Source organism: Lepidochelys kempii, chromosome 5 (assembly GCF_965140285.1).
Source record: "Lepidochelys kempii isolate rLepKem1 chromosome 5, rLepKem1.hap1, whole genome shotgun sequence".
Classification (NCBI taxonomy): Eukaryota; Metazoa; Chordata; order Testudines; family Cheloniidae; genus Lepidochelys; species Lepidochelys kempii.
In genome coordinates this window covers 68,845,836-68,869,095 of record NC_136384.1, presented here as the reverse complement: position 1 = coordinate 68,869,095, position 23,260 = coordinate 68,845,836, and the positions used below count along the sequence as shown (strand labels likewise).

Below are 23,260 nucleotides of genomic sequence, written 5' to 3'. Positions count from 1 at the left end.
GCTGTGTGGTAACTTTTAACTGCTGGCAACACAGTGTTAGTAGCCCTCAGAGAGAAAGAGAAAAGCCCAGGTACTGACTTTTGGGAAGACTGGCTTGCTGGGGATTTCACGGTGTAAAGAAAGGAGCTGTGCAACTTTAAGCCCTGCACCCCACATCAGAAGGGAGAGAAACATGAATCTCTGCCCAATGGAGGTGATTGCTGGGAGCTGGAAACCTTAAATGAGTGGAAAGTGGAAACCTTAAATGAGTGGAAAGTGGAAACCTTGAGGGAGAACTGAGGGGGAATACAGGTGCAGTTACCTGAAAATGTGACAGTGTATTCATAAAATTACTTATTCTCTGAGAGTATCATACTATTGTGCTTAATTGAAGTAAATTTAGAAGAACTTTTACAACTTAAGTCTTTCATAACATAATTAGTTGATGAGTGTAAAATATTTCAAACTTTTAAATTTGGAGATAAAGTCTGACCAGTCAATAGAACTGGAATACTTTGGATGAGCTCCTACTTTAAATTGTTTTATTCAGAAGCTGTTTTATTTTGAAGATTGAAACTGTCTGTGAAAACAGTGTCTTTGTGATGAATACAGAGGTTGCATTAATCTAGAAGCTAAAGTAAATGGGGAAGACACAAAGTGTTTGTTCCTTCACCATTAAAAACAATCGGAGCTTTGCCATTGAATTCTGTGGACATAAGATCAGGCTCAGAAGTTTAAGCCAAGTGTTAAAAATGTTCATATAATTAAGACAGATGTAAGATCACTGAGACAAGAGGGATCAATCAGGAAACTATCACAAGCATTTTCTGGCAAACATAAAATTGCTGGATGAGAAATTTGTCAACCTGACTTCTGTAAACAGAAAAGTATGAGGCACGTTAAGTAAGGACGAAGTAAAGACAACTTCCCCAGAACACCAGTCAACCTAAAAGACCAGTGCCTGTGCTTTTTCTTCAGTGGCTATGAATAGCATATTGCCAGCAGTTACAAGTTACCACACAGCTCTTTCTAAGCAAGCACATTTATTCTTAAGATAAAGGCATTGCAGAAAAACCATAAAGACAACAGACATTCCTTTGCACATGCAAATAGCTCATCAGAAGTTATTCATCAGTCTTACAGGGACCTAATAGGCTAAAATCTTTCCAAACTTTCTGTGAGGTGTGGGGCCCCCCTTTGAATAGAAAGTGCTGTCCATCTGTTGATTCAGTTGAATCAGGCTATTTATCCAAAAGTCCTTTCTTTGTCCCTTGATCTCTGAAGAATCTAATTTGCCCTAGTATCTCTCTCTTTGGGGTTATTACAATTTGGGTCATTGGGCTTAATCACTGCCCACTATTTTTAGTTTCTGGTGGAGCTGCAGCAGTCCTCCCTCATGAAGTAGAACACAAAAAGAAAAGGAGTACTTGTGGCACCTTAGAGACTAACCAATTTATTTGAGCATGAGCTTTCGTGAGCTACAGCTCACTTCATCGGATGCATACCGTGGAAACTGCAGCAGACTTTATATACACACAGAGAATATGAAACAATACCTCCTCCCACCCCACTGTCCTGCTGGTAATAGCTTATCTAAAGTGATCATCAGGTTGGGCCATTTCCAGCACAAATCCAGGTTTTCTCACCCTCCACCCCCCCACACAAATTCACTCTCCTGCTGGTGATAGCCCATCCAAAGTGACAACTCTTTACATAATGTGCATGATAATCAAGTTGGGCCATTTCCTGCACAAATCCAGGTTCTCTCACCCCCCTCCCAAAAACCACACACACAAACTCACTATCCTGCTGGTAATAGCTCATCCAAAGTGACCACTCTCCCTACAATGTGCATGACAATCAAGGTGGGCCATTTCCAGCACAAATCCAGGTTTTCTCACACCCCCCCACCCCCATACACACACAAACTAAAACTCTGTGTGTATATAAAGTCTGCTGCAGTTTCCACGGTATGCATCCGATGAAGTGAGCTGTAGCTCACGAAAGGTCATGCTCAAATAAATTGGTTAGTCTCTAAGGTGCCACAAGTACTCCTTTTCTTTTTGCGAATACAGACTAACACGGCTGTTACTCTGAAGTAGAACACAGTCATACATAAACCATTGATTTAATACAATGGACTCCAAAGATGCTTCAACTTAAATTCAATAAGGATATAACAGGAAGTTGCGATATCTGTCAGATGCCTCCATGCATCTTTGGTTGGAGACTTTCAGTAGAAGTGCCCATTTGGCCTGCACATGTGCTTTGGATCTCCTTCTGCCGTGTTCTAAGGCTATATCGAGCTGCACAGGCAAACCAACCTCAGTTCCTTCTCAACTGCCCTACGGCCCGACACAGAGCATCTTGCGTACCTGCTTTAAGCCCTTTAGTTTTTACATCTTAGACTTCTTTAGTTTTAGCTTACTCATTGGACTTTGAAGTACAGAAGGAACTGAGGATCATTTATCTATGCAGCTTTGTATATCCTCAGTATGGGACATGAGGAGGTCTGGAGCACATGCGTGGGTTGAACAGGCAGTCCTACCAAAAGTCTCGAATCCAAGGCTCTTGGGACACGTGTGCTCCTGAAGTGGAGCACCCATACAAACACTCATTTAAAAAAACTCCAGTTTCTGAAGAAGGTAAATAACCTCTACAACTGGCATTGCTCTAGTCAGAGAGCATTTTAAAACTACTAATAAACGTATTTAGTGAATTCAGAATATTCTTTATTGTTTTCTGGTTATAGTGTTATGATTATGAGGAAATGGATTACAAATTCTTATTCTTGGAATTTTTGATAGTTTCACTTCAGTGAATGTTAGGTGTGTTAATAGATAAGGACGTGTCATGTATCACATTTTTCTTCATTTTTCTCTCAGATATATTTTGGTAACATTGGAAGTTGTCCTGATTAAATGGAATAAGTTTTTGGAGCTTTTATTTTGTTAATGGTGTATAGGTTCTATGCTTTAAAATGTGTACATTATTGGATGATTTGATTAATTTTTCTCTTTGCAAGTAATAGTTTTATGTGAATCAGTATATTATAGAATTTAATTGAGTGGGGGGCCTGAGGATTTTGGAGTATCAGATAATTCTGATGCAGTGTAAACAGGAAAAATATTAATAAGGTATTTACATATGTAATTAAACAAAAGTTGGCTTTCAATTGTTTTATTGCTCTTTGTGGTTGCTACTTCAGATGTATTTCTGTTAGATTAATTATAGCCAAAAAAGTTTGCTTGTTTATAGGTTTCAGAGTAACAGCCGTGTTAGTCTGTATTCGCAAAAAGAAAAGGAGTACTTGTGGCACCTTAGAGACTAACCAATTTATCTGAGCATAAGCTTTCGTGAGCTACAGCTCACTTCATCGGATGTTTATATTCCCTCTATTCTGTTGTCTCTCCAAGTCAGCTGTATCTGTTGCAGCTTTCACATGACTGTACCTAAAGGTGTTGACTATTAGGAGTTTTTCAACAGTAACCTAAAACCTGATTTTACTGTACTCATAAAATTGATTCATGGTAGCGTCTTTGACAAGAATTTATGGGAAACTAAAAGGACAAAATTATTATGTCTGATTCACTATCTCCTCCACGTTATATTCTGCCAACAATCTGTAATTTAAATAAAAATGCAAGTTCACATCTTTAGGTTCTCGCCATTGTGGTTTTAGGGAATTCCGATATCAGTTTTCTTTTAAAATCAATTAAAATGGTGAAGCTGCATTGTTCTGCTTACTGAATATCGAAGCACATATTCTGCAATATTTCATTATAACAGTAATGTAACATTTATACACACAATGTCTCCACTGACAGATTTAGGAGTTGTCACTCATTCTTTATTTCAGTAAAGTAATTTCTTGCATGATTTGCTTTTTGTTCTCATTGAGCAATAATGTATAGGTAAAAGGAACTTCATCTGATTATTCTTAGTAATCCATGATGAAATTTCTGTACAAGCTAGCAGTGTACATATTAAAGTGCCATTCCACAGAGCTTTCTTTGGATGATGGAAGTACAGCAGCCACTTAAGTATGTTTACTGAAAAACAGTCTAGGGCCAGTTCCCCAAACACCTCTCCTAAATCAAAGTGCTTACTATAGTGAGTAGTCCCACTGAAGTCAGCTTATAGTAGTAAGCACTACATCCAATTAGAAGTGCTTGTGAATTGAGGCCCTTTGGCATTTTTACATCAATTTCTATTATAGGAGACAGATTTTAAATATCAAGCATTTGATTGAAACAGATCCTTCTCATAGTTGTTTTTAAAGTTTTACCAGACATAGACTCAGAGTATATTCTCAGTGATTAAGGTGGAAGTGTATGTTTGTACCCTTCTTAATTCTACTTTTACATACCACCAGTGTTAAAATAAATGTCTCCTTAGAAACCATTTTCTGGTGGAGATGGATTTTACCAGAAGTGTTAAAATATTTAAGCCACATTGCCACCCTTTTTATTTTCTTCTTTCTATACTTGAGAATTGGGAAAGGCAATTAAATAGCTCAGTGTTGTCAAACTGCTAAAATGTATGATAAATGAAGCTCTGTAAATAGTGAAAATATGCTAAAGGTGATTAACTCCGACAATTTTCATGTAAGAAGCTTGAGATGATAAATCTCTCCTGTGGTTAGTTATTAATTCAGTGCAAGGGATTTAGCATCAGCCTAAACTATTTTATGAATTGTGGCATAAAAAAATTTTTTAGAAGTTAGATACATGCATGTTAAACCAAAGGAGAAGTTGTTTGGACTTGATTGGTAGTAATTAAAAATGGCAGATTTGACGTAAGTGTGACTTGGCTATTTTCTATATGACAGTCCTTACAGAAATTAACAGAGTGCAGTGGACCCTGAAGGTATGAAAAATGACAGAATATTATAAATGAGTCCTTAGACCTACCTGAAAACTGAAAGGTTTTATAGATATCATTCCTCTACAGATAAAATATTTGCAGTGGTATAATTTAAAGTACAAAACAGTAAAAAAAACCCAGTTATTGACACATAGAAAACAAGACACAATCTTTATTGCAATTATAGTTTCATTTTGAGGCTACCACCTATAATTTACCATGCAACTAGCATGGACACTCTATTTACACAAGAAAGAGAAAAAAGTGATGGTTGTCTTAATGATTTACGGCACTGACTATATTGTTTAGAGTCTGTCAGTATTTCTGTTATAAACACCATTTTTGAAGGGTGAATAACTCATCTTTTAAATTTGCCTTGGGGTCTGTCTTGGTGCATGGGATATCAGCGCAAATGTAGATTGTTCCTTTTTAAAATTTTTGTGCGTGAATTTGCTTTTCATAATAAATGAGTGATTAATATTACTGAGTGGAATCTGACATAGTGTGGGCAGGAGCTACGCAAGGTGCCACAGACAGCTCTGCTAAATCCCTTGAGTCCACATTTATAGTATCTCTGTGATCCCAGGTCTGGGAGCACTTTTAGCAGAGATTGCTAATAGTCCTGAATTTTTGTGGTGGTTTCGTATGGACAGATATTCGCTGGGAACAGAGGGCGAAATGCTCATATGGTCAGAATCCATGGCTGGCCAAGATGATGTGCAGGAGAGGAGATGTGAACTTCTGCTTCTACAGAGGTAGTGATCCAGGGAAGGTTGTGGGGAGGAGGTTATCAGGACATGATGAATCTCTGAGGGAGCTTAGTAGCATTAGGATGGTGAGGTGAGGGCTGCATCAGAGCTGGTACAGATTAAGCAATGGGGAATGCAAGTGTTAGCAAAACCAGCAACAGGTATACATATATGTATATTGGGAGGGGTGCAGTGGCTTCTGAAGCTTGTGAGAGAGCAGACTTCTGGGAGTGTGTGTGGAAAATTAAGAGAAAGGCTGGTGTTCTGAGGGAGGATTTAGGAGCAGTAGTGAGCACTACTAGTTGTGGTGGAAAGTAGGAGAGGATTAAGGAAAAGCAGCACAGTGGGAAGGACTATGCCTAGGGGAGGCAGAAGGAACCCCTGACTCCTCACCAAATATAGTTTCTCAACTCTCACCTTTCACTGGCAAGCTTGTCTGTCCCTCATTTGTGTCTTAAAGAAGGCCACTCAGTACTGGCTTGTCCCTCTCCTAATAAGATCTGTGTCTGCATAGATTGGTGGGCTGATTTGGAATACAGTCACCCTCTTAAAATGATGCTATATCAAGGGCACAGGTGCTTATCGTAATAATAAAAGAGGAAGAGATTCAGGCAGATAGTCGTAAACAATCTTTGACTTTGAGGACCATGAGGTGTTACTACTTACTTCCACAGCCATTATGAAGGTAAGGAAGACATTTTCTGTTCAGAAACATAAGACCCTCCAATATTAATACTTACATTTCTATTGTGGATAGAAATAATTCTTTCTCCTGTGGCATCATTGCAATTAGTGGGGAGGTCTGGCCAGGACCTACCTGTTCTTTGCTAGCTCTGCCCCATAGTGAGGCATATAGGCTTCTAAGAGAGAGAAAAAAGTTTGTAGCAGCATCCTAAAAGAGAGTCAGATACTGCATAGTGTTTTCATGATGACCTTACTTTCAGCTCTATGGAGGTACCTTCAATTTCTGTCCATGAGATATGAAAAAAGACTGGAATGAACCATTAACCCACTAGGCAACCTGTCTTCCAAAATATTATATTGGAATTGGTATAGTCAGTTTACAATTAAATAAAATCAATAGGTTTCTTTTCTGCCGGCCTCTGAGACAAAAATGTTCACAAATAGAAATGTCAAGCCATTAATCTATGACTGCTTTACTTCTGGCCCATAAAAGGATGTACTACTACTTTTAAACAGACTTTCTTTAAAAGTTAGCAAAAACAGCAAGGCATTGCAGGTATATATGAGAGCACAAAAAGGAGGTTTGTGTCTGCCAGACATACTCGGTGCATTTGGCATTTAAATACAGTGAACTGGCAACTGATGTTTCCGTTGATTTACTGTGGTATTTTGGTGTATTTTCTATTGTGCTTATTTGTAATTATTTTCCTTCACTGTATATTTAAAATTGTTATGCTTTTGTGTGTCCTTTTTTTCCTCCTATTGTGGGTGTGCGCATGTGTGAGATCATTGTTGAGTTATGTTATATTTGGGGGACAGGGGAAATATTCTATATTTGAATAACTGCTAAGGATATTAATGTTTTCCTGCTTGCTTGACAGTTTAAAATTACTGTTAAATCTTTACAGCTCTCAGGAGTGAAGTGGGGGGAGAAGATTTTATTTGAGATGAGGCCACACTACAAAATTCAGATACAGATTCAACTCCATATTTTAACCCAAAGTTTAGGATGCTATGGCATGTTGCAGATTGAAACTCTAATTATGACATTGAAACCTGGGTTCAGATCTGGGTTTCAAGCTCTACATCACTTTGAGGTGTTCAAATTCTTGTTCCTGGATCATTTCCTATACTTTGCTAAAGCAAATTATTAACAACTATATTTTTAGAAGTTAAGAGTTGTTGCTCTGTTACATACAGATGACATTATCTTTGGAGCTCTGTTGCCAGTGTTATTGAAGTTGCATGGCTTACCACAACTAAGAAACATCAAACATATGAACAAGTATAAAAAGGGAAGTGGGCTGGGGAAATACTGGAATAAATTTATATTTGACAGAATGCCAACATGAGACAAAAGCTCTCTTATAGGTCTCCATTAACTAGGGCTAAAGGAAGAGAAAGCTGTTTTCTTTAATTCTTTCCACGTAAGTATAAATTGATAAATTAACCATCTGTACAGGCATACAGCTTTTGAGAATCTAATAATTATATTTTCAATTTGGTTAATGTTTTGGATCATAAGTGGCGTGCTTACTATAACTGAGACTTTAGAAAGTTTTAGACTTCAAAGCAAAGTGCACCCTTGAAATGTATTTGTTTACTTGCCATAATATCTTCAAGTGGAATTTATTCCCAAAGTTTAAACATCATTATATTGTAGAGAACTGCCTTTCTGTGGTGAATCATGGCAGCCATCCATCAATAGGACATAACAGTGAACTTGTTAGACCGAAGACTGAATGAAGTATTGCCAAGCAGGTCTTGTCAGATGACATTCAAATATTCATGCAAGTCATTGCAGGCTCTTGATAGTGGTTGCCCACTGTGAATAAAGCAACTGCTTTAACTGGAAGTTCGTAACTTCAGAATGTTATAGACGTATTGTTTACTCTGTGCATACCCATGTTTCTTTCAGTTCTGGGTGTACACCAATTTCTTTACTGTTTAGTTTCAAATGTATAATACTGTATCTCCGATTTTAAAAACCATCACTTTTTGGACACATTTACATACATGAAAAAATCGAAGACAGTGGATTCTACTTCTGGAATTTTGATTTAACGTGAATGTTGTCTCCTACTTCAAGACATACAATGTAAGTGGTAGAAATTTTAATTAAAATTTAAATCTCAGGAATGATGCAAAGTTATGACTCTTTGTTTAATTTACATTTTGAGAACCTGATACAGTTGCATACTTTTTTTGTGATATGTAGTTTTGTGGATCTGAAATTGTTTACAGAGTGTTTTAATAGAATATACATATGTGACTTTTATTAATCTGTTTAAATATGTTTCATGTAAAGTTTTTTAAAATAGTTTTTTATTGTGTTTTAGTTATAGTAATATATCACTGTCTGTGGATATATCCACACTATGAGCTAGGGGTAGCTCATGTACACATACACATGCTAGCTTGATGAGTGCCTCACATTCAAAATGGAGTTTGCAGCTTGGTAAAGATACATATAGAGTTCAAATATCATAGACAATTCATAAACTGTACAGACAGAGTCCCCAAAATCATCACAGTGCTTAATACCCTGATTTATACATTCAAAGAACTTCTTGGGAATTTCTTTGCTTTCTTCTGACCCACATAATCCAAAACATGCTTTTAGTGATGTTTGAATCTTGATTCTCAGATAGCAAAGTCATGATTTGAGGATTCTCTTCTTATTTAAAACAGTTTTGATCGTGAGCCTGGAATAATTTGCATTCTGGAAGAAAATTAAGGACCATTTAAATGCCTACAAAATGTTACTGCATAGTGTATGATACACTGTTTGCATTTCATGCATTATTTCCCCACAATTTTAATGAGCTTTCCCAAATTCATTCCTACAGGAGCAGAAGTAGGTAAGTGACAGACGCACCACTATTGTTTACTGTACAAGGTTACCAGATAGCAAGTGTGAAAAATCAGGACACTCTTTTTTGGTGTGTGTGTGTGTGTGTATGTGTGAGAGAGTGAAATAGTTCCATATATAAGACAAAAGTCCTAATATCAGGATCGTCTCGATAATGTCAGGATATCAGGTCACCCTATTACTATAACAAATGTGCATACGTTGAAGTATTTTTGCTTACTTGTCATTTTATACACCAGAATTATATGAGCTTGAAACATTTTTAACTTGGTCTCATCCATAACCAAAATATGATCCCCACCTTCCTTTTACCGTTTTCTGTTCCCACAAGTACTTAAAAAGTAATTATTTTCTGAAGCAACAATTTTGGTAAATATTCTCCCTTTCATACAATTTTTAGGTAATTTAAGAGGACCTGCACACCACTTTCCTAGAATTCAGTTGCCAGTTCGCTTCATGAAATCAGAAGTTACTTTACATAAAATCATGAATACTTTTCCTCTCTTCCTCAAAGAGCACAAAATCTAATATTACATATAAGCAAAATTAAGGAGCAAACACAATAGTGGAATAGGAATGGGGAGGAAAGACAAAGACTATTGTAATAAGATTACAAGGTTCCTCAACAAAGGATGATATGCAAGAAGGATATTTTTTCATAAAATGTGTAAGTAAAATAAGTACATGACTTTTTAAGTATAAATATTTGTCATGATTTTTTATAGGTGTCACAGTTAGAAATGGGTCTTAAGGAAGGATTTGAAGGAGAGGAGGTTATTGGCCTTGATCATACATAGACACCTCCCACCCTTTGAGACACTCCTAAACAAGCAGTGCCTCTCACTTCTCTTTGGAATGCTCCAACCAGCAAACCTGTTTTCCCCTCTACCCACAGGGGAAGGTGCTATGCTGGAGGCCTTTCCTGCTCTTCTACTCCCAATTAACTTTTTCTTTCAGTACTGCATGAGGAGTCCAGGGCGAGGGGGCTGAGGCTGGTGCTGCCAAACTTGAGATCTCTGCTGTACTAGACCTGCTTCCGGTTCTGTCCTGCTCAGAGTACACGGTTATGTACTGCAGGCAGCAACTGTCCGATGCTGTCTGCTGCACAAAGTGGCACAATAACTGTCTGTTGGCCAAAGGGGGAATTGCTAGGAGCTCAGGTGAAAAGTCCGAGCTACTAGCAGTTAATGTACAGGATTGAGAGTCCCCTCAAAATCTGACCTACATTGTGACAAGTTTTGGCAACGCTGCTGCTGCTGCTGCTGCTTCTGAAGATGCCAGCAAGCAGGCTGGAGGACACCCAGAGTAGCAGAAGAATGAGCCCAATTCCGTTAGGTGAAATTTGTTTCAGTTCTTCTTTCTCTGCCAAAAGGGAATTTGATAGCATCATCTTAATTTGTGTTTATTCCCTCCCAGCACAAAGAGGCCACAGAGGACAGCTAAGGAGTAGAAAATGTGTGCGTGCTCCTTTATAATATTGGAAGGGTAAAGAAGGACATATACTGTCTATGTCGAATAAAATTGGCCAGTATTTCATTAAATGGTTCCGAATTTAGAAATGTAGAAACCCTTTGCAATACAGATGATGTAATCATCTCCTTGAAGGTCTACATTCATGATGTATCTGGAATATTACATTATCACTAGTAGATGAAAACCCGCTTTGTCATGCACATGTGGCAATTGGGACAAGTAATATACCATATGTGCAGTCTCCCTCAGACAGCCAATTAAATTGTTGCATGCAAAATAGCTGTCAAGTAAAGTTGATGATAGGTTAATTAATCTGTGATATCATTATGGTCTAGAAACTCTTGGCATGGCACAGATACATGGCTTAGTGTATCTATACACTGCATGGGTGTAATTCGAAAAGTCAGAGTGACTGAGAACTTGAGAACTTACAAACTGGACAATTAACAGACCACAAATTCCAGTTATGATTGAATGTGGTGGTATTCTAAACAAAAAGAGCTCTCAGACATACTTATCGCTGTTTCCATCTCTCCATACTGTCTCAATGGACATTCTAGGCTTCAGAGTAACACAGTCTGTACCACAAGTTAGGAAGTGATTCCCTGCTCCTGTACGAGAGCTAGTATGAATATAAGTAGTAATGAAGCTGTGGTTGCATGGACAGTGATATGTTGCCCTGGGTTTATACCCGTTGGTTTTACTTGGCACAGCTAAGCTAAGTTTTTTTGCTGTTTGAAATATTTGATAAGAGAGTTTGCCCTTTCCATCGTTTTCCATACTAATGAAAAAGCTTCAGGAATAAGTGTGGAGTGATGCACTAAACTCTTGCAAAAATTCGGTGACATTGAAACTTCTTGGAAATTTCTTCACCTTCTCCTAGTTCATATAATAATAAAAATGCTCAGCGATGATCTTATCAGGGTTCTCAGTGATTTGGAGAATCCTTTTTCTTTCTTATTCAGATAAGTTTTTATCACTTTGTTGGTGTGCATGGAATAATTAGCATGCTGAAATCAAAGTAAGGTCCAGTTAAATATCCACGTGAGGTAACTTCATGGTGGACTTTAAGCATGTGTCCTACAATTTTAGTTTTCTTAAATCTATTCACTAAGAGGTAGACCCAAACACGGATAGATCCACTATTGTACTTAACCTCAGTATATGCTAGGGAGACCAGACAGCAAGTGTGAAAAATCAGGATGGGGGTGGGGGTAATAGGTGCCTATATAAGAAAAAAGACCCAAAAATCAGGACTGTCCCTATAAAATCGGGACATCTGGTCACCCTAGTGTATGCCCACACAAAATTGTATTGTTGAGCAACCTATGTGAGGAGTAATAACTGTTTGCTGAGTCTCAGATCTTTTACAACTATTCAATAACTGGTCCAATATTTCATGTCTATCTTTATATGGGTTATCTATACTTAGGTTTGCTGCTACTCATTAGAGCAAAAGGTTTGAGAGGCAGTGTCTAGAAAACTGTCTTTTTTTGTATTTGCTTAACGTAAGCTACAGTTTCTCTTGGTTGAAGTTGTTGCTTAATGTATGCTTATCAGGTTCAATTATGTGTTCCAAGATGGTGTTTCCCTTTGCCTTTGAGTCAGGAGTCCTAGTTTTGGAAAATTCTTTAAAGATTTTTTCCTTTGGTTTACCTGCCATTCTTTCGTGCCTGGTTGTTCCCTGGACAGCTTAACCTTGCAAATCTTGAATAGCTTTTTCATACTCAAAGGAAAGTAAGGTTCAGTGTGTCCTTGGCGCTTTCCCTCACCTAATTACTTCATAGTTATAATTTCTTCTCTCTCTGACATACATTTGTGAGAATTTACAAAAGCAATAAATGAACTCTTGAAAAGAGGAGGAAAGAAAAATTAATTATAATCTATTACAATATCCTTTGCCAAAATGTACTCAAGTCAAGCAGAGCAATTAGTTACCGAATTAGACAAAGCTTTATGTAGTGTATTTCTCTTAATGCTGTTCTGATCATAATGCCAGTAAACCTCTTATAGGTTTGGCCAAGACAACACTGTGATGTATTTTTTGAGACATGTATAAATAGGCTTTCTTCTAATGAATAGGTTCAGTTCACCAATTTGGGCCAAGAAAACATGTTTTCATTATAATACCTTTGCTTATTTATAAGGCTGAGGATAAAGTCCTTCAGAAATTTAATAATTGGATTTCAAAAGAGGGATCTCCACATATGTGAAAGCTAGTTTTTGATTAATGACTTGGCCTTCCATGCATTTCTGTGAAGTTTAGGTTTTGTTTTTCCAGTGTATAGTGCTGGATGCAGCTCTTCAACTTTAAGTACTCAATTACACTGCTCTTTGCAGCATCAAGATTTTAATCACTGTCAATTGACATTATCAATAAAACATTTGGCACAGATCATATTTCTCCTGTACTTTACAATGAATTACACAAAATGCACAAAATGTGGGAACAGTTGAAGATTAAGCAGATTATAGAAGCACATCCTGCACATGTCATCACAATATCTCAAAGTTTTTTTTAAAAAAAAAAGAAGAAGAAAAAAAGGGTTTTCTGGGTTGTGAAGGCCATGTCCCCTGCTCTTCTGTTTGTCCAGAAACTCCTTGCCCCAGGGGGTGACCATTTAAATTCATGGAGTTTCCACACACTTCGTTCCTCCTCTTTCACATTTTGTCATGGGAAGATATGGTATGACCCAAATTGGATCTAATGATTTCACTAGTATTCTGATTAACAATATTCTGCATGAGATTCACTAAAATACAAAATTGGGCAGAAAGAGATGTTGTTCTGCTCTCTTTTTTCATTTCCCCTAAGCCAAATATAGATAATAAATAAATAGATGTGCTAACATGGTAAAAATGTCATTAACTTGCTTTCAGGGGTTTTATTACTATGAATTTGCAGTAAACATGTATTCAGGATTGTTAGTTTAAATACAAGATTATGGGGTATAGTGGGTACAGTGTTTTTGTTCTTGGTTTAATAATTGTGTTGAGAGACTTGTACAAATCTCAAAACCAAAGATGTTTTGTGGCATACTTTAAATTTTCACTTTTTGTAAATAAAAAGTTGATTTAAAAAAATAAATACAAATTTTAAAGCTCAATGGTGTATAATGTGTACTTATTTAGTTATTTAAAATTTATGAGGTTGAAAATTTTAAAAATGGATTCCTCATAAGGATTGTCAGTGGCAGACACATTTGCTAGGTGTATTGTGTATAACAAATTATTTGGCTAGTGCAGTGTATTGCTTTGAAATACAATATGCAAATACTTCTCAGCCATTACAGTGAATACTGTCAGTTATATCTGTATTAATAATTGTGAAAATATGCACTGACAGAAATGTCTCACTTGATCCTGTAGAAGTTGTAGTAGTCTGTTTTATCAACTATTTTTGGATTATGCCAGTGAGTCTATCACTGAGACTTTTAAAAAACTGTTGATTATACTTACCTTTTTAATATTTCTGTGGGAATTTAAAAGTGTAATGCATAATATTAGTGCTAAGTATTATCATCCTCATCATTGTCATCACTGTGTTCATACCTGTGCAATTCTGTACTTCAGTGTCACGGGGCAAACTGAGAATGGTGTGGACGTTTTAATTCAGCTCTTTCATGGTACTTGCTGTTGCTTTTGTGTCTGAGAGATTCATGTGCTGCTGAAGCATGGTTGTTTTTAAGGCTTGTTTTCTCATTTGTGTTCCACAGTCCTCCATTTGTATCTACTAAATGTTAGGCTAATAGCACTGAGTAGCCTAAAATAGAGTCTATGTAAACAATTGCTTCTGCTTTATATTTCCTGTACTCTCGAGTTCTATAACACTTAGTCTTTATAAAACATTTTGTGATAATAGTTCATCTTCAGCTTGTGTGTTCTGAATTTTTTTCAAAACGTCTAAACTTGCAGACAAAGACATAATAAAATCCACCATCAGGAAGCTGAAGCTTGACAAATTCAGAGTGAAAATAGGGTGCAGACTTTTCACAGTGATAGTAACTAACTGTTGGAACAATTTACTGAAGGCTGTGGTGACTTCTCAATCACTTGGTGTTTTAAATGAAGATTGGATATCTTCCTAAAAGCCATGTTTTAGCTCAGCAGAAGTTAGGGGCTTCATCCAGGAATTACTGGGTGGAATACTATGGGCCATATTATATAGAAGGTCAGACTAGATGATTATAATGGTCTCTTCTATTTTCAAGTTCTATAAACCTATATGCTTTAATGTAATATGAATTAAGATAAGTGAAGACAAAACTGGGTATTTTAGAAAAATAAAACTGAAGCAAGATTTGTAATTTTCACTATTTACATCCTTTTGTTTAAATCAGGGGTGGGGAACATTTTTTTAATCAAGGGCCATTGACCCACAGAAAAAATCAGTTGCGGGCCACACACAGCCCTGTTTGCAGGGGCGGGGGGGGGGGGAGAAGGGGGCACAGAAACTCGGGGCTTCCCCTAGGCTCTGGGGTGTTGCTGTTCAAATACAAGACAGCACAGAGCTTTAAGCAAGCAAACAGGCTGGTCTGCCAATGGACTGGTCCTGTCAGCTTTCCACCCTCTCCTTTATTCTTTCTCTCCCCCCGCGCATTACATTCTCCAACAGATAAAAGGAATACACTGGCTTTGTTTAATATTCTTATTTACCAATTTCTATCTACCGCATTCCTTGCTCTTGGGCCTTGAGCCCATCCTGGGAGGCTTCCCACGGTTCATGTCATCTGGGCGAGATTCCAAGGTTCATGCCCTTGAGAGGAGCTGTGTGTGCACAGCTCTTACACAACACTCCGGGTGTGCCCTGAATGTTGCCAAGTGCATGAACCCTGTATGAATCCTACAGTGGGGTGGGGCCAGAAATGAGGGGTTCAGGGTGCAGGAGGGGGCTCCGGGCTGGGGCAGCGGATTGGGACGTGGGAGGCGGTGACGGCTCTGGCTAGGTGTACGGGCTCTGGGGTTGGGGTGGGATGACGGGTTCGGTGTGCAGCAGGGGGCTCTGGGCTGGGGCCAAGGGGTTTGGAGTGCAGTAATGGGTTCAGGGCTGGGGCAGGGGGTTGGGGTGTGGGAGGAGGTTCAGGGTGCGGCCTCTAGGAGGGAGTTTGCGTGCAGGAGGGGGCTCAGGGCTGGGGGTTGGGGTTAGGGTTGGGGTGGGGGTGCCAGGTCTGTGAAGGAATTAAGGTTCAGGAGGGGGTTCCGACCTGGGGCAGGGGGTTTGGGGCGTGGGCTCCAGCCAGGCGGTACTTACCTCAGCCAGCTTCCGGTCAGCGGCGCAGCAGGGCTAAGGCAGGCTCTCTGGCTGCTCTGGCTACGCATTGCTCCCTGAAGTAGCCGGCATGTCTGGCCTCTAGGCAGAGGGGCCAGAGGGCTCTGTGTGGTAAGTGCTGCCCGCTCCTGCAGGCGTTGCACCCACAGCTCCCATTGGCCACAGTTCCCGGCCAATGGGAGATGCAGAGCCAGCGTTGGGGGCAGGGGCAGCACACGGAGCTTCCCTGATTGCCCCTGCTCCTAGGGACCACAGGGACGTGCTGGTTGCTTTTGGGAGCTGTGCGGAGTCGACTGGAATATAACGGCTCGGCAACCTTAGCTTCCCACGACAGTGGGGCGAGCCAGCGCTCGCAGCTTGGCATGGAGGCTCGAGCCTTCCGGCCAGCAGTGCAGAGACTTGTCATGGGTCGGATGAAATGAAGCAGTGGGTTGGATCCGTCCCGTGGGCCAGAGGTTCCCCATCCCTAGTTTAAATAATGATTTAATAACACACAAATTAGAGATATAAAACATTTATTTCAGGATCAATTTTTATGGATAATTATGTGCTCCAAGTACCACTTCTTAGTCACAGACATCGTCTCGTACTCCTGGGGGAATTCTGCACCAATGCGTAAGTGCAGAATTATTGTCCCCACAGAATTTTTTTTCTCCTCCAGAATAATTGATTCTGAAAGGGAGGCAAAGGGAAGCAGCAATTACATCTTTCATCCACCACAGTCTGAAATGGCTCCAGAAGAGAGGCCAGCTGACTCATGGGCTGGAGCAACAAGCTGTGGAGAAGGAGGGGGCAGGGGCTGCCTTCCTCACAGTGCCCTCCCCATGGGGTCAGGTGCGGAGGCATGGGATATCTGGGGGATGGACAGAACAAGGCACATGGGATTGCTGGGGTGGGGGGTGTCACACAGACTGAGGTTCAGAAGGGCCAGCGGGGGGAACAGAAGGGAAGGAGGCCCAGGAGCTAGTGTGGTGACATTGAGCCAGGGGCTGAATGGTAGTGGGGGTACAGGGCCACATGGTGACAGGGAAGGGGAGGTGTAGGGAGTGTGGGTGGCTGAGTGGGGGTGCAGAGACACATTGGGCAGGGGCAGCTATGCCTGGGTGAATGGGGAGTGGGGGTTCAGGGTCAAATGGAGACAAGGGCAGATGAGCCTGACTGAATGGGAGAGGCTAGGGGTCAGACTGCGTCTGTATGGGGCTGGCTCTTCAATTCCCTAACAATCCTTCCCCCACCCCCAAAAAAGCAACAACTGTTCCATGCTTCTGCCACCCACACCCAACAGGCCTCCATGTTAATTCCCAGGCTCCTTCCCAGCAATTACTTCCCTCTCCCTCAGCTCCTCAGTTACCCCTGACTCCCCCAAGCCTTTGAACTCCTTCTGAGGGCTGCGGGAAATAACATTCTGTATTGTAGTTTAAATGAATTTTTACTCAAAGTTCTGTATTAATATGCCTAGAAAGGAATCTATTTGTCAAAAAACATTTCCTGAATCTTTTTTGTTGTTTGTTTGTATTGTTATGGACATACTTGCTGACAAGTATTTTGAAATAAATTTCCAAAATATTTGAAACTGGTGTGATTATATTGTGTTGTTTTGACAAATAAAATATTCAGCGTCTTGCAGAATTTTAAAATATTGTGCACAGAATTTTTGTGTGTGTGTTGGGGGGGGGGGAATGCGGGGTTCAGAATTCCACCGGGAGTAATCTAGATCCATTTAGTGAATGCATGAAATCACACTGTGGTGCATAGTAACTTAATGTGCTTACCTTTCAGAAATGAAAAGATAATCACTCTTTTAAAAATGCATTTTTACCAAATTGTTGGGGTTTTTGCACTTTTTGTAATACAGTATCTTCCCATAATCTTGCATTACAAATACCAAAAAGAAAAGAATAAGCTTTGTCAAAAACTCCCTTGGGATTTTTTTATATTGACAGCCAAAAGGCAAACTGCCAGGAAGAAACAATAACAGGTGCTAATTTTACTTCACTAGATCTTGCCCTAGTTTTTGGCCCAGAGACTTACAGGTTTATTATAATCGTATGTTTATTCAGTTTTTATTGGCATCTTTCCAGATTTGGTTATTGACATGCCTAAAAGTAGCAGAATGTAACCTCTGAATTTTTGAAACAGGTTTTAGTCAGTAGAGATATAAAAATCATATTGTTAAAAAGACGTGTGCTAAGGGGACTGTCTTTTGAAGCAGAGATCTTAATATGGATATAAAGCAATGCTCAGACCAACAGAGTCTACTAATGGACACTGAGTCTTTTTGGTTTCTCTGTATGTTGTTACCATTTAAACAATAAACATCCTGTAAATAAGAATGAAATAATTAGGTCTGGAATGGAATGGTGCTGTATTTGAGATAGTTGTATGTATTATTTTGCACGAAAGCATTTAGTGCCTTCTAGGGCACTGGGCAAGCCATGGCCGTTTGGTTTAGAAGAAAAAGAGCAGTGCTTCTGCGTTTGGAAACAGTTCCAAGGAGTAGAAACCAATCATGATAGTAGCAGAGAGCTGTGGGGGAAGAATCAGTCCCCAGTTGAGCCCTGCAGGCTGCCCTCACCTGCTCAACCTCGTGGAAAAAGTGGTGCCATCAGATACTGCTTTCTTCAGTTTTAACTCTGGGCAGTTTTTACTCTCTGTTGATCAGATTTGAGCTAAAAAGCTTCAATGGCTTTTCCATTTTATTTTGGGAACTGATTTTATCACTAACTTTCCTTCACCTTGTTTTTCCTTTTTAACTGGTGCATTGAGTACTGTACCTCTGGCCTGCAGGGTAGAGTAAACACCCTCTTTTGAGACTGCTGATAATGCCAGTCACTGTATCAGCCAGCAAAGAATGCTTTAATAGCTGGCACTCTCCTCTGCATGCTATGTGTTGCTGGTCATGATTAGTCTCTACCAGCAAAGGGCAGGAGAGTAACGGTGTTAAACAGGCTCCTTCATCTAAATAACTTGCGCTATCTCAAGTCATGCGGTCATGAGTAACCTCATCAATATGTAAAACATATACGACTATATTACAAAGTAAAAGGGATTTCAGGAAACGAGCTATTTAAAAAAAATAAATATCAAGTGTCAGATTACCATATTTTAAAATCCTTTTCTGAGATTGTTTAGGTGAGAGACCTCCTCACCTGTGCCCCCCAATTCAAAATACCATTTGAATTTCAATACTCATATAAATTACTTGTATAGAGTGAAAAGGGGCAAGCCAACAACATCTCTTGTTTATAGGGAAAAATAATTGTTTCATCAAATATAGAGCGTTTTGATACATAGATACCTCCGAAGATGATGCTTTTCCCACTTCAAGATTATATATATGAGTAGAGGTAGTATTTGTAAAATTGTTTCACATAATTTGGTACTCCAGATATTTCAGTATGTTGTGAAATTTCAGGAGACTGAACATTTTTTACTTTGAGGCACATGATAAATTAAAAAGGCTTATTACACAATATTTTATTCAGGAGGTTTATTGTGACTTTTTGAAGAGGAGATTCCATGGAGAATACCTAGTGTAGAGAAAACATAGGACTGTAAGCCCCTGAGTCACATGCTGATTGTGCCACTGATAGGACTTTACATTTATACTTTGCTTTTACATAGCACTTTGCAAGTATTGTTTGATTACAGCTCATAACATCATTATGAAAGAAGCTGTGTTTTCCAAATTGGGAAACTTCTGTTCAGTGAAATTACGTGACTTTCCCAAGATCATATAGCAAGTCAGTTTATAAAGAGGACTAAAATCCAGTCTACCGTTAAACACAGCCTCACAGGAAAGTCACTTAACCTCTCTGTTTCCCCATCTGTAAACTGAGGGTAGCAATTCTAGTCTACCTCCATCTATATGTTTGTGTATATTTTTAATGCTGCATATCTTTATTATTTTACAGTGTTATAATAGAGAATTGTATGAAACAGTATTTAATAAAAAAGTAGAGCTTGATGGTCAGATACCGTCTCTCTTATGTGTTTAGTAGTACTTGGTAATTGCTTTTCTAACGGGAGAGGGAAATGATTTTTAATATAGAAGTGTCAGACATGCAGCCTAATCCATGAGAAATCTGAGCTTTTTTTAGATGCTTTTTTAAAACAGTCCTTGTTCAATGTGTACTCCGAATAATGGGGACATTTGATTTTATGTGGATTCTGCCTTTTCTATCAGTTACAGTGAGCCAAAGGGTGTGTGAAAAATTGAAATGATAAAAAAAAATTCTTTAATATGGTAATAGTGACAGACAGCAGTGTTCACCTTTACAGGATCAATGGATGCGTTGGGGGATAGATGATATAGAGTGTTCCTAAAATATTTGTCACTTTTCATTATCGTATATGATGTAATAGAATTTTCTCACCCCAACTTAATTATTTCTTTCTAGAAATTAAATCTTGCCCACATGAGTGCAAATGTAAAATGCAGTTGTACTTTAACACCAGCATACAGCTGGTGACTGAGAACCACTTCCTTTGCTTTTTATTTAATATGTATGTGAAACGATAGGGATAGCGATTCGTCTAATTGCTGTACTGTAGTTACAATTATAGAGAAAAGGTCAATCTAGTCATCACCAATTAAAGTAGGAAAAAGCTACATTTATAGCCCTGAAGAGCCATTATGTCAATTTTATGCTGTTCATCAGGGTATAACACATTTTCTAGGATATATAAATCTAATCTTCCTTGGTAGCAGACTCATTTCATTATAGGCATTTGGTGCTGTAGAGGAGAAGTAACCCTGAGCAACGTCTGTTAATTGCACATCCTTTCATTGTATCTCATGTTTTTCAGGATTCATGTACTGTTAAACCTGGCAATTGTAATGAGTAGAAATGGATGTTCCAGATTGCTATTTGACCTCCTATTCTTACATATTTAACAATGTGAAGAATGAAATTGTGGAGTCTTGTGTCTTCTAACCTTTTCTTAAAGGCTGTGAGTGATAGTACTAATTGACTTCAGTTCTAGAATTGGCTACATTTTTAAAGGGACTGTTTTCACAGTTCCTAACATGATAGCAGGTACTCCCTGGAACTTTAATATGTAAAGTATTACCAAAAGCTTAAAGGGATATTCAAGAACTTACTTATTCATGTGTCTTTGCTGTGTGGTCAAAGGGCTTTCTCTCTGGTTCTTCATTTTAGTTGACCTGATTCTACTCTCATTCTGGTTAAAATCATGAGTAGCTACATTGATGTGGATAGGATTACATTACTATAAAACTGGTGTGATCATAAAATTGGCCCACTATATTTATCTTAAAAAGTTACTTAACATTTTGAAACAAATAAAACCCCACATTTTAATAGATTATATTTGAAACTCACAAATATTAGGTACTTTTAAAGAAATTATAGAACAGCACAATTATGGTGGATGGCATATATTATATTATTTAAACTTACATTTTTAGTCATTTGACTTACTGATTGCTGCAATAGATTAAATACAAGCTATAATATAAGGTTTCAGAGTAACAGCTGTGTTAGTCTGTATTCGCAAAAAGAAAAGGAGTACTTGTGGCACCTTAGAGACTAACCAATTTATTTGAGCATAAGCTTTCGTGAGCTGCAGCTCAACTTCATCGGATGCATACTGTGGAAAAACAGTATGCATCCACAGTATGCATCCGATGAAGTGAGCTGTAGCTCACGAAAGCTTATGCTCAAATAAATTGGTTAGTCTCTGACAAGCTATAATATAAGTTTCTAAATGTTTCAGAATGTGTTTGAGTTAAAATATAATTGTTGTTTGCCCCCAATGCTAACAAAATTAAATCTGAGGCCATGTCTCCATGCCCTAAACTTATTACTGTATGTCTGTCGTCATGAAGCATGTGATTTTTTTTCCTAGGAACATAAGAATTTTGAGGCAAATATTTCCTTTTCAGCAGAAGACTGAACAGCTAAAAATTTCTGTGAAAAATTACTACACTTTCACTACAAATTAAATTTAAATGTGAAGGCATACTTTCAGTACAGCTTCTCTGCCAAAGCCATCTTGCATTTCAAGAGGAGTGTCTGAAAGTAAAAACTGGTGGAAAGCAAATTAGGAAAAAAAATAATTTGACAGTGTACTACAGTTTTATTAAAAATTCCTCTTAATGATTCTTTTTAAAGTAGGTGGATGGGCATGAGCAAGGAAAATTAATATAATTCCATTAATTAAGCTCAGTGTTGATTTAAATGTTAAGAAAGGCAAAGTTTTGGTTACCTGTGCATAATGAAAGTAGTATAAGTAAGCAAGAATGCAAAAATAGTTATTGATCTTATAAGATATACTAGTTAGATATGTATATAAGATTTTTGTAGAAAAAGGTCTGGTGTATATATGGTTATTTGAGAAAATAATATGAGACAATAACTTGAGATGATAGAATTAAAGATTGTATTGTAATCCATAAATACAAGGGGGCAAAGTTAAAGTTTCATGCACAACTTTTACATTGTTTTCTCAGTTTGGAACACTTAATGCTATATTATTAATGTTCTCTTAACATAGCTTTAAAATATAATTTCTTAGGTTTTTTTTTAAACAGAAAAAACAAATTCTATAGTTTAGATCTGTTTGGTGCTATCTTGCCAGAATACTCTATTGTGTACGCTATATGTAAGAATTTTGCAGATGAGAATCTTCACTAAATTCTATGAACGGGGCTGCTTTTATGTTTCAAGAGGCACAGTGAACGTTGCAAGGACGCCTGATGTCTGGATTCCTTTTCTAACCACTTAAAATTATTTACAGTAGTTAAGGTGCACAGCGAATGCTTAGAAAATATGCGGTGAATGAGGCTAGGGCTTCTTCTGGTTCCTGAAATGCAATTTTCAGACTTATTGTTTGGTCAAACCAAAACTATTTTTCACCAGAATGCTTAAACACACTTCCCTTCAGAGAAAGCAGTTTTGAAATTTCTATGCTCAGCCATTTTGCCACTAGAGCTGTTAATAAATAGGGGTAGCATTTAAAAAAGTGCTTAGGAGGTTTAGAAGCACAAGTCCTTTTTGAAAATCTCTCCCAACATTGTGTGTATATATACACTCACACATACTCTCACACATATTTTCAACTTGTCCTGCAATTTGGCTTAAAGAATGGCTCAATCATTTTAAAAAGAAATCTCCTTAAGACAAAGACAAGGCCTGGAAAGCTTCAGGTCAAAAATGACTTTATCAGGACATTACAAAGGACTAAAGCCAGCATTGTAGAAAGGAGGTGCTTTTGCTCTCTGTATAATGTAGTAATCCTTAACTCCCAGTATCTTTCATTTCAACAGCAAACCAAATGTTGTGAACACTTAGAAGAAATATGTAGTGGTGTTTAATTATCTTGTCCAATTTTAGATAGATGTAG

General features: G+C 38.3%; 1 protein-coding gene across 7 annotated transcripts in view; it reads left to right on the top strand.

The window, feature by feature from the left end:
* The window catches only part of FBXL17 (F-box and leucine rich repeat protein 17), a 485,100-nt gene that overhangs the window by 179,576 nt on the left and 282,264 nt on the right, over nucleotides 1–23,260 (top strand). The window lies entirely within an intron of this gene.